Source organism: Halichoerus grypus, chromosome 3 (assembly GCF_964656455.1).
Source record: "Halichoerus grypus chromosome 3, mHalGry1.hap1.1, whole genome shotgun sequence".
Taxonomy (NCBI): Eukaryota; Metazoa; Chordata; class Mammalia; order Carnivora; family Phocidae; genus Halichoerus; species Halichoerus grypus.
The window spans coordinates 186,184,083-186,197,878 of NC_135714.1; the positions used below are offsets into that span (position 1 = coordinate 186,184,083).

At 37.4% G+C, this 13,796-nt stretch overlaps 1 long non-coding RNA gene across 2 annotated transcripts; it reads left to right on the forward strand.

Moving 5' to 3' along the window:
* Positions 1-514: 514 nt before the first annotated feature.
* LOC118532082 (uncharacterized) lies at positions 515-12,858 on the forward strand. Of its 2 annotated transcripts, XR_004915549.2 has the most exons (7): positions 515-627; positions 2,612-2,725; positions 8,960-9,126; positions 10,497-10,600; positions 11,530-11,584; positions 12,142-12,280; positions 12,397-12,858. It is a non-coding gene; the product is annotated as an uncharacterized LOC118532082 (long non-coding RNA). The 2 variants fall into 2 exon arrangements; XR_013446204.1 differs by lacking the exon at positions 2,612-2,725.
* The last annotated feature ends 938 nt before the right edge of the window (positions 12,859-13,796 follow it).

Here is a 13,796-nt window from a genome sequence, read left to right on the forward strand (position 1 = left end):
CTAAATGTCACTTGTTATTAATGCTTTCCCTCACCACCCTATTGAAAACTGTAACCTCCCCACCCTGAAGTCTGGATCCCCCTTAATTGGTCCTTCTTTTTCTTTGTTTTCTATAGCACATTTACCTTCTAAAATGTTATGTAACTTACTTTTATTTATTGTTTATTATTTATCTCTCTTGCTAAAATGTATGGATGTAACAACTACTGTATTTGTGAATTGAATAAGACAGAAGATGGCTAAGAGAAACTTCACTGGACCCAAACAAAACAAAACAAGACACACACACACACACACACACACACATACACAAACACCCCAACCCCCAAAAAACAACAGCTTGGTTTTGGCCAATACCTCTTGCAGAAGTGTTGCTTGGGACTGGAGCCTTAGCACCCGGACTTGCAGGGTGGGTGCTTGCAACAAGGGAAGGGGTTGTGAAATGGGAGTCAAGGGGAGGTCTGGAGAAAGTGGTGGCGCCTGAATGCTCTTGCCAACATGGGGAGGAGCCTGGTCTCTGTGCTCACGGGATCCACTGCTCCTCTCACTGCAGTCTTGGAGCTTAGTAAAGGGAAAAAAGAGAGAGAGAGAAGGATGTGCCCAGATCACTGAGCTGTAACATTTAAGGTAAGTTTGCATTGGTTATATGTGGACTGAATATAAAAGATTTTTAAGTTTGATGGTTTTCTACATATTACAATATCCATGATTCCCACATGTCGAAAAACATCATAGGCTGTTGAGTTACTTTTTGAGAAAGAATGTATTCTGTGTATCTTAGGGTGAAGAGTATTGGGACATAGAAATATTTCTGGATCTTAAGAAACAGTAATAGGAAATGAATGGCATTAAATGTTTTATTTCTTCCATAATACTATGGCAGCATTTAACAATTTGAAGAGCTAGATTCTGTCTCTAGTAATCCATACAAAACTAATAACAATTACTAAGTATGTCTTTTGATAGTGGGGGTTATCACTAGGCTTTCTCTATAATTTCTAAAAGTTAATGTGCTGCTAAAACTTGAACTAGCATTATCCTCCGAATACATGTTTTCTCAAGTATAATACATGCGTTAAAATGGCCTATGATGATGCCCATGAGGGAAAACCTTAAAATAAAAAATAAAAATTCATACAAAACGTAGGTAAATTTTTATTTTGAAGAACCACAGAATTAATTTCATGTATTTCTTTTTAATTTACATAAACTCATATGTAAAAAAATCCCATGGAATAAAATACACTATATTAATTTGAATTCAACAGAATTTTCTTCTTAACTGAGTGTATTTAGATGCACACAGGGAGAATATGGGTGAATCTCACGGCCCACACTGACTATAAAGACACAGATTTACTGAAGAAGGGCTGGCAACCCAAATTTTGCTGAATATACCCACACTGGCCTAGGGAGAGCTTGGAAAATAACTTGTTTAATTACAGCCTGCATACATGCATACTTTTATCCTAATATTCAAGAGCTATAAATGATTGAAGATGTGCTGAACTCATGTGGGGCAAGATGATGCAACATGCCCATGGCTACCTTAGAACATTATTTTCTGTAGCCTATAATTGCTTTTGGACCACCAGGTGTGGCAAAAAAAAAAAAAAAAAAGTTGCCAGACCTCATATTTATGAGTTTAAAACTTGGAATAAAAAATGCCCTTAGGAAAATGAGCCTATTTTCCTGAATATATCCTGAGTAGAGAAGCGTGGGTGAAGAGAAAAGTTGATAGAAAGGAGTGCAACCTTATATGTATCGTGAGAAAGCAGAATTTTAAGCAGTCTAAAAAGTTTTTATTTAAGAACTTGACTTCAAATACAGCCTACTCCACTCTACAATAAGACGGAGTGATGTTTCAAATGCAAAAGGTAGATCACTCCTGACATATTTGGGCCAGGTGTGAAAATTAGAGTATTTACACTCTCAGTGACTCTTCCCAATGGTTAAAAAGTCATCCAACCTTCTGGTGTAATAAGGACTTCCTGTTCGTTTAATTTGCCTGGTAGAGCTTAAGTAAGCAGTTTACAATTCTGTTTTCCAGAATGTAATGAAGATTTATTCATTTTACCTCATCCTAATTTGCTCACTTAAGAGCAAAAATAAAAAAGGATTTGGCTTTGGCGGGGGAAGAACCACCCACGTGAGACAGGCAGCTGCAAAGACCTTTTCCGAGCTGACAGCTTGACACTAGTCATTACAGTTTCACAGGGATGGGAAGATTTAACAAGAGAGAAATCTCCCCAGTTCTCTAATTAAAAGAATAGACAATTCAAAAGAGAAATGCAGTGTATTATTTTCATGAAAGGAGAAAGTCATTCAAGTGTGGGGAAAAACAATGAGAACCTCATATTTCCTATTTTTCTGTTAACGGGATATATGATAGGGGCATTGACCTGCCCTGCAGTGTCATTTCAGGTCAAGATGCTATTTTATAGGACTTATATTTGGTCACTATATCAAAGATGAAGGTTAATTCCATGTTTGTGACAAACGGGAGACTTCAGTGTTTCCAAGGGCTCACACCCACCTGTGTACTCCTAAGGGACTTCGTAGGGAGGGATTTGGTTCAAAACTCATCTATTCTCTCTCAACTTCTCATTAGTGGTGAACAAACTGCTAGAGTTCTGGCTGTCCTTTTGAATCCATGATTTAAAGAAAATGCTGGTTATGATTTTGTGGCAAGCCATCACCAGTGACTGCCGATAGAGCACCCCAGGTAAAGATCCACTGAGGGGCACCGTGGGCAATTGTAACTTACGTAGGAACCAGATTCTTGCCTCAAAGAGCTTAATATCAAATTCCACAATCAGAGTCCCAAATCCCTTCCAGATGTATTTAGGCACAAAATCACTGTACATATAGTAGACTGTCATGGGGCTTTCTGCAAGGTCATACCTTATTCTCCCTGTTTTTTTTTTTTTTGAGCATAAAAAATGGCCTGATTCCAGGGGCTGGCTGGTGCGGGCTCGTAGGGGGCAGACCAACCGTAAGTGGTTGTCTCTGTACATCCTTTGATCACCCTCATGCCACATTTACTGTTTACATTTGTTTTAGTAGGTTTGTAAACATTATTTCCTGAGATTATACATAACCAGGGTTTTGTAGCTTTTATTTATTCAGAAGTCATATGGACTGTTAATGACTTATGATGGTATCCTGCTCTGGGCAGGTATAGGATCATGGTATGTTGTAAAAAATACTTCCCCTCAGAGCGCCTGGGTGGCTCAGTCGGTTAAGCATCCCACTCTTGATTTCAGCTCAGGTCAGGATCTCAGGGTGGTGGGACTGAGCCTATGTCGGGCTCCGCGCTCAGTGCACAGTCTTCTTGTCCCTCTCCCTCTGCTCCTCCCCACCCTAAAATAAACTCTTTAAAAAAAAAATACTTCCCCTGAAGACAATCTTTTAATGTGGAAATAATCAATTTCATAGACAAAAAGGAGGAAATGGGAAGCATAAAATCATTGTTGAGTGTTTTTGAGAAAAGAACTAATTTGAAGAAGGTTACTTATATTCAACAAGATCAAACCCTGCTCCCCAACTCCCCCTCTCCCCATCCCCACCCCAGGAAAGATCACATTCTTTTTTCTTCTTCATGGGAATAAATATGTCTGTGGGGATCAAAGGGATTTTTGGCTAAATAGGAACAAGCACCAGGTCAATCATTTCCTCAGCTGTAGGTTAGGGAGACATAAATAAATACTTAGTTTTATTCACAAGGAAGAAGTGAAAACTTGTATTTTTCATGAGAATTGAGGATAAGCCTCATTTTTGCTTATCATGTAGGCTCTTGGTGAGGAGAGGGAGGACAGCAGAACGATGGAGATTTCTGTTCGCCTTGCCAAGTCCTGGTCCCATGACCGTCTACCCACGATTTGGACAAAAGTGTTAGAACATTTATCAAAATAATTCTGAAAAGCTTATGAAAAAATGTTTAACAAAGTAATTTTGAGCCTTTTTGTCATGTGTTAATGTGTGGCAATTGCTTAGCACAGTTCCTGGTTATTAGAATGATTACAAAACACTGATATTTATTCTCAGTATTACCCACTATTCCAGACGAAATATAGGTCAATTCAATCTTATTATAAAACTCAACTCAGCAGGATGACCTACTGGGACCAAAAATGCCTGTGGGAAGGAACCGCATGTCTATTGAGGAACAAGTTCAAACGAGGAGGCAGGATCCTATACTGGAAAGAAGGAAAGGCATTAATATTTAAGGGCCCCTACCATGAGTCAGCCACCTTGCCGCATCTCACATTCTTAGAATGTTGCTAGAAAACTGAAAAGGAAAATTTCTCCAAAGTGTTTTCTATAAGTATATCTGTGCAGCAATATAATATGTGGCTAGAACCCAAGACTCTGGAAGGAGGCAGAATGCCTCAGTCTGAAGTCTGACATCCACTTTTTAGATGGGTTTCTTTGGGCTAATTACCCTCTGTATGCCTCAGTTTACTCACACATATACTGAGGAAGATAACCATACCTATGTGGCTTCTATGGGATTATTTGGGATACTGAATGTAAACACCTAGAGAAGTGCCTAGAACATAAGAAGTGCTCATAATGTCAGCTGTTGTTATTCAGTAATAATAATTTACTTTGATACTTTAAGTGCCAGGTGTCAAAGTACTTCCATCTGTTTTATCTTACTTGATTTTCTCTCTCTCGCTCTCATACACATACACATCCTAGCACACGTGTACACACACACACACTAATGCGTGTTCACCCACACTTCTCAACGGCTCACATGGTTATGATTATCATTCTCCACTCTGTGGGGCCTAGTTGTGCAAGGCTTACTGGGGTAATGTGTAGACCAGAGTCTGTATTTTGATTACTAGTCCCATCCTCTCACTACTAAACATTCTGCCTTCGGAATAACTTGACTGACAATTTGGATAATAGACAGCCAATTTAGATAGGACTGGCCAAATTGTTTAATTAAATAAGAGGCTTGATTTAAGGCTTGATTTATGGAGAACTGGGTTCAGTGTCACTTAAACATGGAAATCTATCCCTTTCTGAGAGATGAAAATGTAATGAGGGAAAATGTCTTGGTGGGTTTATGAAGTACTTATGACTATGTGATGTCAAACAACTTGTCAAACCATTGAAGCCCGCAGATTTCTAGAATGTGAGATATAACTGAATAATCGGTGGGTTTCCTTTTGTAATTTTCTTATGTAATTTTATGTTAAACTATTCAAATTCTGTATAATGCACACATGCTTCAAATGGAGGCTGTCTTTAATTTGTTATATTCAGCCTAATGATGATAAAGTAATTCTATGATTATATTATCAAAGCAGTGTGCTACAAAATGTCAGACAAAGACTATTCATTCACTCATCTAAATGAATATTGATTGAGTCATCACCACATAGTAAGTATTCTCTAGGCATTGAGGATAAACAGGGAATAAGACCGATATCTTTCCTGCCCTCTTGAAGCTTCCATTTTAGTTAGGGAGACAGAAAGAAAAAAGGAGATAAAAAATTAAGTGATGTAAGTTCAGGTTGTGTTAAGTGCCATGAAGAAAAAGAAAGTAGAATAAAGGGATAGGAATGATGGTTAATGGTAGGAGGAAAAGGAGGGTGATTAGTGAATGGGTCAACTAGGCACAACCACTTGAGGAGATAATTTTAGAGCAGAGATTTATGAGCAGGTAAAGAACTGGATAAAGAACACTTCAAGCAATAGAAACATGTGAAAATCTCCTGTGGCAGAGATATGGATGGAAGCAAGGATAGCTGGAGCAGATTGAGCAGAAGTTAGAATGATGAGAGGTGAGGTTGGACAGTTGACAGGGGCTAGAGTCCTTGCCCGTGGTCAGGAGTTTAGATTTTATTCTATTTACAATAGGTAAAAACTTGAGTTTGAAAAAGACTCTAGTTGCTATCTAGTCAATAGGCTGTAAGGGATGGAATTGGGGAAAAGGGAGATCAGGTTTGAGGTGGTCGATGAATCCAGGTGAGAAATGATGGTGGTGTATTAGAGTTTTCCAGAGATGCAGAACCAATAGTACATACATACACATAAATGTGTATACATACACATATATATATACCATATACATATACATATATAAACAGAGAGGGGAAGAGAGAGACCAGGAGAGAAGATGGAGGGCAAGGGAAGATTTTTTTTTTAAGATTTTATTTATTTATTTGAGAGAGAGAAAAATAGTGAGAGAGAGAGCAAGAGAAGGGGGGAGAGGGAGAAACAGGCTGAGCAGGAGCCAGGTGAACAGTGAGCCCAACATGGGGCTTGATCCCAGGACCCTGGGATCATGACCTGAGCTGAAGGCAGATGCTTAACTGACTGAGCCACCATGTGTTCCAAGGGAAGATTTATTTAAGGAATTGACTGACATGAGTGTAGTGGCTGGGAAGTCCAAAATCCATAGGTCAAGTTGGCAGGCTGGAAATTTAGATAAGAGTTGATGATACAGTCTTGAGTCCAAACTTCGCAGGGCAAGCCATGCCAGCTGGATACTCAGGCAAGGTTTCTCCATTACAATCTTGAGGCAGAATTGTTGCTTTTCTGGGAAACCTCAGTCTTTGCTCTTAAGGTGTTCACCTGACTGGATGAAGCCCACGCATATTATAGACAGTAATTTGCTTTACTCAAAGCTAACTGATTTAAATGTTAACCACATCTAAACAATACCTTCACAGCAACATCTACACTTTTGTTTGTCCAAAGAACTGGGCACCGTAACCCAACCAAGTTGACACATAACATTAACCATCACAGGTGGCTAGGACTGGAGTGATAGCAATGGAAATGTTGGAATATCATTAGTTTCTAGATATGTTATGAGGGTAGAGTCAACAAGACATCTCCTCTACCCCAAAGTAGCCAGATGATTCCTGCTCAGCAGTAGGAGCTGTGGGGGCTATTTACTGGAGAAATAGAAACAGAGAGACTCAACTCCGGGACACCAGGCACAGGGTGAAGTAGGGACAATGGACTGAAAATCAGGTATTAAATGAAAGAAAGCATATTGAATAGAGCCCCTCAGCACCCTCCCTTTAATGTTCTCCCCCAAAAGTGAGAGGTAGGCAGCAATCTTCACATCCTAAAGAGTCAATAATTTTCTGTAAATAGACTGAGCTGCTCCACTTAGCTGGGCCTCAGCCATGTGAGTGACAGTGAAATCCACTATTCATTCCACCAAACTTCCTGTGGACACGGAGCCCTAGTGAGCTCTTCTGAGACTCATTCTTGAGTCCAGCTCCAACACAAAAGATAGGCCCCAAACAAATAGGAAATGACTTCTGCTTTTAACCATGTTACAGAAACCAGTTTCAAACTAGTCCTCCATTGTAAAGAGTTACAAAGAGTGAAATATATATATAATCAATGTTTCAAACACTGGGAAATATGCAATGTAGGATTGTGATTCCCTAAGAGAAAGTAAACAAGTGAGGCCATCTCCACAATTGCACTGACTTTTAGCTGGAGGTGTTTTCTGGGCTATCACACAAACACACACACACACACAGAGCAGGGAGCTCAAATCAAGCACTATGGTCTTTTTGAGTTGAGGAGTGTTCTGTGAGAGTTCAAAGTAACCAGAAATGTCACAGATTGTCTCTCTTTTTCTATATAGATGATGAGTCCCTCCCTGTGAGTAGGTTTGTCAATGTCCCAAAATTCTTTTCTTCTTCTTCTTTCTCTCTCACCAAATTCTCCACAGTTTTCTCATGTAGTACCGAATGAATAAATAAAATTTTCTGTTATTTCCAATTCATAATAAATATCATTAGTAGTATAATCAACAAAAAAAATTAAACTGAAAATAGCCAAAACTATAATTGATAAAAAATAGAGGAAGCAAATAATCTAGACATTTAAATTGTCAAATATGACCTAGAAGGTTTAGACTGAATAGGAGAAAATGGCCACGCACAAAAAATGTATAACAGCAAAAACTATAATTCTTTAAAATTTGATATGGACAAAAAATAATATTATATATATGGAATATAGATATCATGGAATATTATGCAGCAATGAAAAAGGATGAGATTGTGCCATTTGCAACAACCTGGATGGATCTAGATAGAGAATATAATGCTAAGTGACATAAGCCAGTCAGAGAAAGACAAATGCCATATGATTTCACTTATGTGTAGGATCTAAAAAAATAAAATAAATGAATAAACATTACCAGGAGGGACTAGAGGGATGGCCAAAATGGGTGAAAGGGAGTGGAGATATAGGCTTCCAGTTATGAAATGAATAAGTCATGGGAATAAAAGGTAGAGCATAGGGAATATAGTCAATGATACTGTAACAGCATTGAATGGTGACAGCAACACTTTGTGGTAAGTATAGTTTAACATATAGAGTTGTTGGGTGGCGCCTGGGTGGCTCAGTCGTTAAGCGTCTGCCTTCGGCTCAGGTCATGATCCCGGAGTCCTGGGATCGAGCCCCGCATCGGGCTCCCTGCTCTGCGGGAAGCCTGCTTCTCCCTCTCCCACTCCCCCTGCTTGTGTTCTCTCTCGCGCTGTGTATCTCTCTCTGTCAAATAAATAAACAAAATCTTTAAAAAAAAATAAAAAAAAAACAAACAAACAAAAAAAACATATAGAGTTGTTGAATTACTATGTTGTACACCAGAAGCTAATGTAACAATGTGTTTCAACTCCCCTCAAATAAAAAATAAAAATTTAAAAAATAAATAATAATTTTAGCAAGATAATAAGAAGGAAAATAGCCTGAGAAATTTTCATCAATTAATAAATTGGCACAATGGAGCTTATTTCCAGAAAATGACTTCTGGATGAAAATTTATCAACATTAGTGTAATTATCATTAAAGTATTGTATTAAAAATGGTTTGAGAGTCCAAACAGTGGAGATAGAATATCTCACTGCACAAAAGACAATGCCTAGTGCAAAGAAGAATTGCAATACATATTTTCATCTTTTTCAAGCTTTCTTCATCCTGGAAATACATGGTGATTAAAGAACCAACAAATGAACAACAACAACAAAAACCTTCGTTCATGACCCTGGATGTTACAGGCTGGAGAATAAACAAATGAACACTCACAAAGAATTTCAAAATGTCGAGAACTATGAAGAAAACCAATATGGTCAGGTCTGTAGAATAACTGAGTGGTTGTGGTGAGGCTAGGTGGAGAGGATAATCAAAGAGTGCTTCAAGGACAATAGGGCATCACCTCTGGGGAAAGGCATTCCTGCTACAGGGTTTGGCATGAACGAAAGGACATCTGTGGGAGGAGAAGAGCAGTGTGTATCCTGGGAATGTCTCGCTGAGCACAATCCAAGGTTACGTCTTGAGCAGTTGTGGTAAATAAAGGTAAAAGCACACCGAAGAAGTGTTAGATATAAAGAATATGATATTTAGAATTTAATTAGTAGATAATAGGGAGTCACTAGAAGAGCCGTACTTTGGGGAGACTGTTTGGTCTGCAGTTTAGAAGGCATTAAGGAGGGAAGAGAGTAAAAGGAGGAAGACAGTCAGACAACAGTGGCTTTACGTAAGAAATAATGAACTAGACGAGTGGCAGAGGAAATGAGACAGAGGAAATAATTTAGGCATGAGTCGGATGAAGAAGGTGCCAGAGCAAAAGAGGTATGAGACTGGCCCTGGGCTGAGTCTGTTGTAGATGTCGGCACCATTTACAGCAACACAGGGGGACAAGAAGCAGGTTTGGGAAGAAAATTTATGAATTTATTTATTCTGACGTATTCCACTTGAGGCATTCCTGAGAATGCAAGTGTTAAACAACTCCAGCGGAGAAATGGATGCTAGATCTGTAGCTTAAGAACCCAAAGGAAAGGCTGATAACAAACAAGGAAATAAATGTGGATGAACTTTACTAAAGGGGAGAGAAAGCAGAGAGTAGAACTCAGATCTCTGGGGACCATCTACCTAGGACAATGTGCCTAAATTTTAGAAGTAGATATAGATAAATTTAATAATACATGTAGAAATTGGGAATAGGAATTAGTTGGGGGAGCCTAAAACAGACTGCCAGACAAGGAGAATGTGGTGTTGGGGTGGCCAGAGTAAAGTTTCCAGGAAGTCAACAGTTAATTTAGCGAGAGTGGATGAAGGGGTGCCCCAGCTGAGTAGTTTCTCATGGTACCATTTTGTAAGTGTCACTAAAGCATTGTTGATGGAATATAACATCAATGGAAACTTGAGACAGGAAAAAGTGTGTTTGCCAGGATTTTAGTTAGAGCACTACATATATAGTGAGAAGGAATACTCTGGTAAACCATTTGAGTAGGGAAGCAGATGGAGTCCTGGGGCAGTGCTCAAATAAAATTAGATGCTTGCTAAACTTTAAGGAGTGAGCCTGGTTAATTCTCTTTGTTTTGCTAAATTATGTATTCAAGTCTGAGGACAAAAATCCTAGTGATTGGGATTCTAGAGAGGATGAGTGTGGTTATCATTAATCCTCCTTCTCCTCCTTCTCCTCCACCTATGTCCTCCACAAGGCCTCAAGTTCTCTTTCACAGAAATGCTGAAGAAATACCTAATAAATACTGATTTGAAGATGTACTGGCTCTGGAGAAGAACTGTACTTTTATACTCACTAAATGTAAGCTAGAACCCCAATCATCACTAATTACTATTAGTAAATATAATTTTGGACTTTGGGGATAAAATATTTGGGAATTCTTTAGTGAAACCTTAAGAACGGAGAATGTCATTAACCCTTGACAAGAATAATTCAAATACTCATGGAGTTAAATGTACTCTCTGAAAAGTGAAAATTTAATTGAAGTTCTCCTTATTGAAGTTAAATGCTTACCTTTTCTTCCACATTAACTAATTTAAAGATTAGCTAATACGTAGTTAAAATAGCTTACAAAAAATGGAAATTTACATAATTATATTTTTTTCTTAAAAGCATATGAAAAAAATTTGTCAGCTTCTGAGAACAATTTGACCCTAACAGAAAAATAAAACTTTGTTATATAAAAGTTTGAATGACCTGTGAGAAGAAGGTACACTCAGTCTAGGTATGGAATAATCTAGATATGAGAGATCCCTAAAGACCTTGTGAATTAGTCAGGCAAACTTTAAGTAAGGTTATAAAAATATTTTTTAAAGTTTAAAATATGAAAAGAAACTATGGTCTTTAAGAACTTAAAAGGTAATTTCCCTAGAGAAAACATACAAGAGAAACTCTATATATTCGTATTTTAACCCTAGAAAGATGAAAATGAACCCTAATCACTTTGTCTGAGGCTGCAAATCCACATCTCATTTCTTTCTTCCTTTTTTTTTTTCTTTTTTTGTTTTTTTTTTACATTTCATTTCTAATGAGCTCTCCAAACAGATAGCCATGGAACTGGGATTTATTCTGATACAAAAAGTGATTTTTAAAAGAAATTAAAATTGATTTTTTCTATTTCCCTCTTGCTAATAAAATGATAGAATCCATAAAGGTATTATTACCATAAACATTTTAAAATTATTGAGCTGCTCTGTTGACATGTGCCTTTTTTTTGTTTTGTTTTTCAGTCTGATTTGTGTCAAATGGTATGCTGTCAAAGTGGGGTAGAAGATTCAATTACAGGTTGTTGTGTGACTTGTGACTTGATAGTTTGACTTCATATAGAAAAATTATCTTTGCAAAGTTTCCTCTTTAAATCTATTTTTAAAATATTTTATTTATTCACTAGAGAGAGAGCACACACAGAGAGAGGAAGAAGCAGATCCCTGCTCAGCAGGGAGCCTGATGCGGGGCTCCATCCTGGGACTCTGGGATCATGACCTGAGCTGAAGGCAGATGCTTAACCTACTGAGCCACCCAGGAGCCCCTAAATCTATTTTTTGTAATCTGTCATATTACTTAGTTTGTCAAAATAATTCTTATTTTGCAACTGGAGTTATTCCTTCAGAAGTAATGGTGTGGCAATTTGACTATCTATTCCCTGACGTTCTACTGACTTTAATGTGATATATAACATATATATACAAATGTATATATTGGACTGCACTTTCATTAGAAGAGAAATTGGCAAAAATGAACAAAACATTTCAGAACAGTTTCACTTGGTCTAGGTAACAGTAGTTTCTTCTGTAAAGTTGTACAACCAATTTTGCAACAAAAGTTTTCTATTTCTTCTGCAGAGTGAAAATAATCTTGCCATGATTGTGAAGGTGTTATTTTATGATGAAGCAAGCAGTATATGTTCTGCTAGATATTCAACCTCTTTAATCTCATATTTTCCTTCACAACAATTTCCATGCCGTATTAAAGTCTTAGCTCGTAAGTAACACCAATAATAGTAGCAACTGAGCCATTTATATGTGTCTGCCCAGAAACTTTGCTAAATACTGTACTCTCATTAGTTTATTGATTCTCATATTTATCTTACTTTACAGATGAGAAAACTGAGACTCTGAAAATTTGTATAACTTTCTCAAGCTCACGTGGAAGCAAGTAGAAGAGTCTGGACTGGGTGTTTCTGATCTAATTACCCAGTTTCTAGATAGTATTCTGCTATACAGTATCCTCTTTTGGCTTATTCAACATCCCTACTAAACTATGGGGAATAGCAAAATAAGGGGCTTTCTAACAGAACAGTCTCTTCTATATAGACGTTCTGTTGGGGTTTAAGAAAACTTTATGCAATTTCCTACTACCTTGACATGTGAAACAAATTAGGAAGCTATGTTTGGTGATACTATTTATACGCTGTAACCTTAAATGACTGAAATTATGAGGAAGAGATAAATAATTTATAGTGAGTAATTGTGTATCAAAAAAAGAAAATGAATTAGAGAATATTTGAAACAATGTAATTTACCATTTCATAAATTAATAAAAAAGTGAAAATTATCAAACATAGAAACTGATTCCTCCAGTTTAATGATGCTAGGAACATTAAGCCAATGCATTAATAAGTATATATTAAGCACCCACAGGGACATAATTTAGTATTAGGATTATGAAAATATGATCCTGTATTTAGGATGTTTTAAGATCTAATTAAGGAAACACAAAATTAACAAAATTTCAGGTATATAAACATGATTACAAGAGTGAATTAGAGACAAGGTGTGGATAAGAGATGCTCATGGGGGTGTAACAGTAAGTAGGAGAAATGAAGGGATGTGGTTTGGGGAAAGTAAATGGAGTGATGTTTCGGGCAACCTCATTCCGGTACTCAAATATCATTTCCCACATGGCAACATCCTGAACAATTAATTGCTGCTTGGTCTTGCTCATCCCATTGACTCTTCCCTCCTCTGCACTTTCATAAAAATGAGAATATGTTTCTATTAATTCATAGTTAAAAAAAAATACTTAGTTTGAAAGTGCATTCTCCACTACTACGAGCTGCTTTATGTCAGAGGCCAAGTCTTACTCATCCTGGCGACCCCGGTGTTTACCAGGATGTCTGGCCCACAGTGAGTGCTCAATAATGAATAAATAATGAATGAATCAATGTGTCCATAAGAAATGAGAAAGAAATAGGATTAAGATAATGCTATATCTTTTATGCTGTGTGTTTTTAGGCCTGTTCCCTCTAAAACCCCTATTGATCATAGCAAGGTTACATTTTAAACTCTAAATGGCCTGTGCAAGATTACTGAAAATATAAATGACCACAGAAATACTAGTGGCACTTTTCTTATATTATTTTTGGATTTCTCCATAGAAAAGGGACAAATGATTTAAATACAACATTAGTATCTTTGTTCCTTTCCCATATTCTACACAGCATGGATAGTTAAATAGATTTGCTGGTTTGAACAAATCTGCTTTCATTCAATAAGCA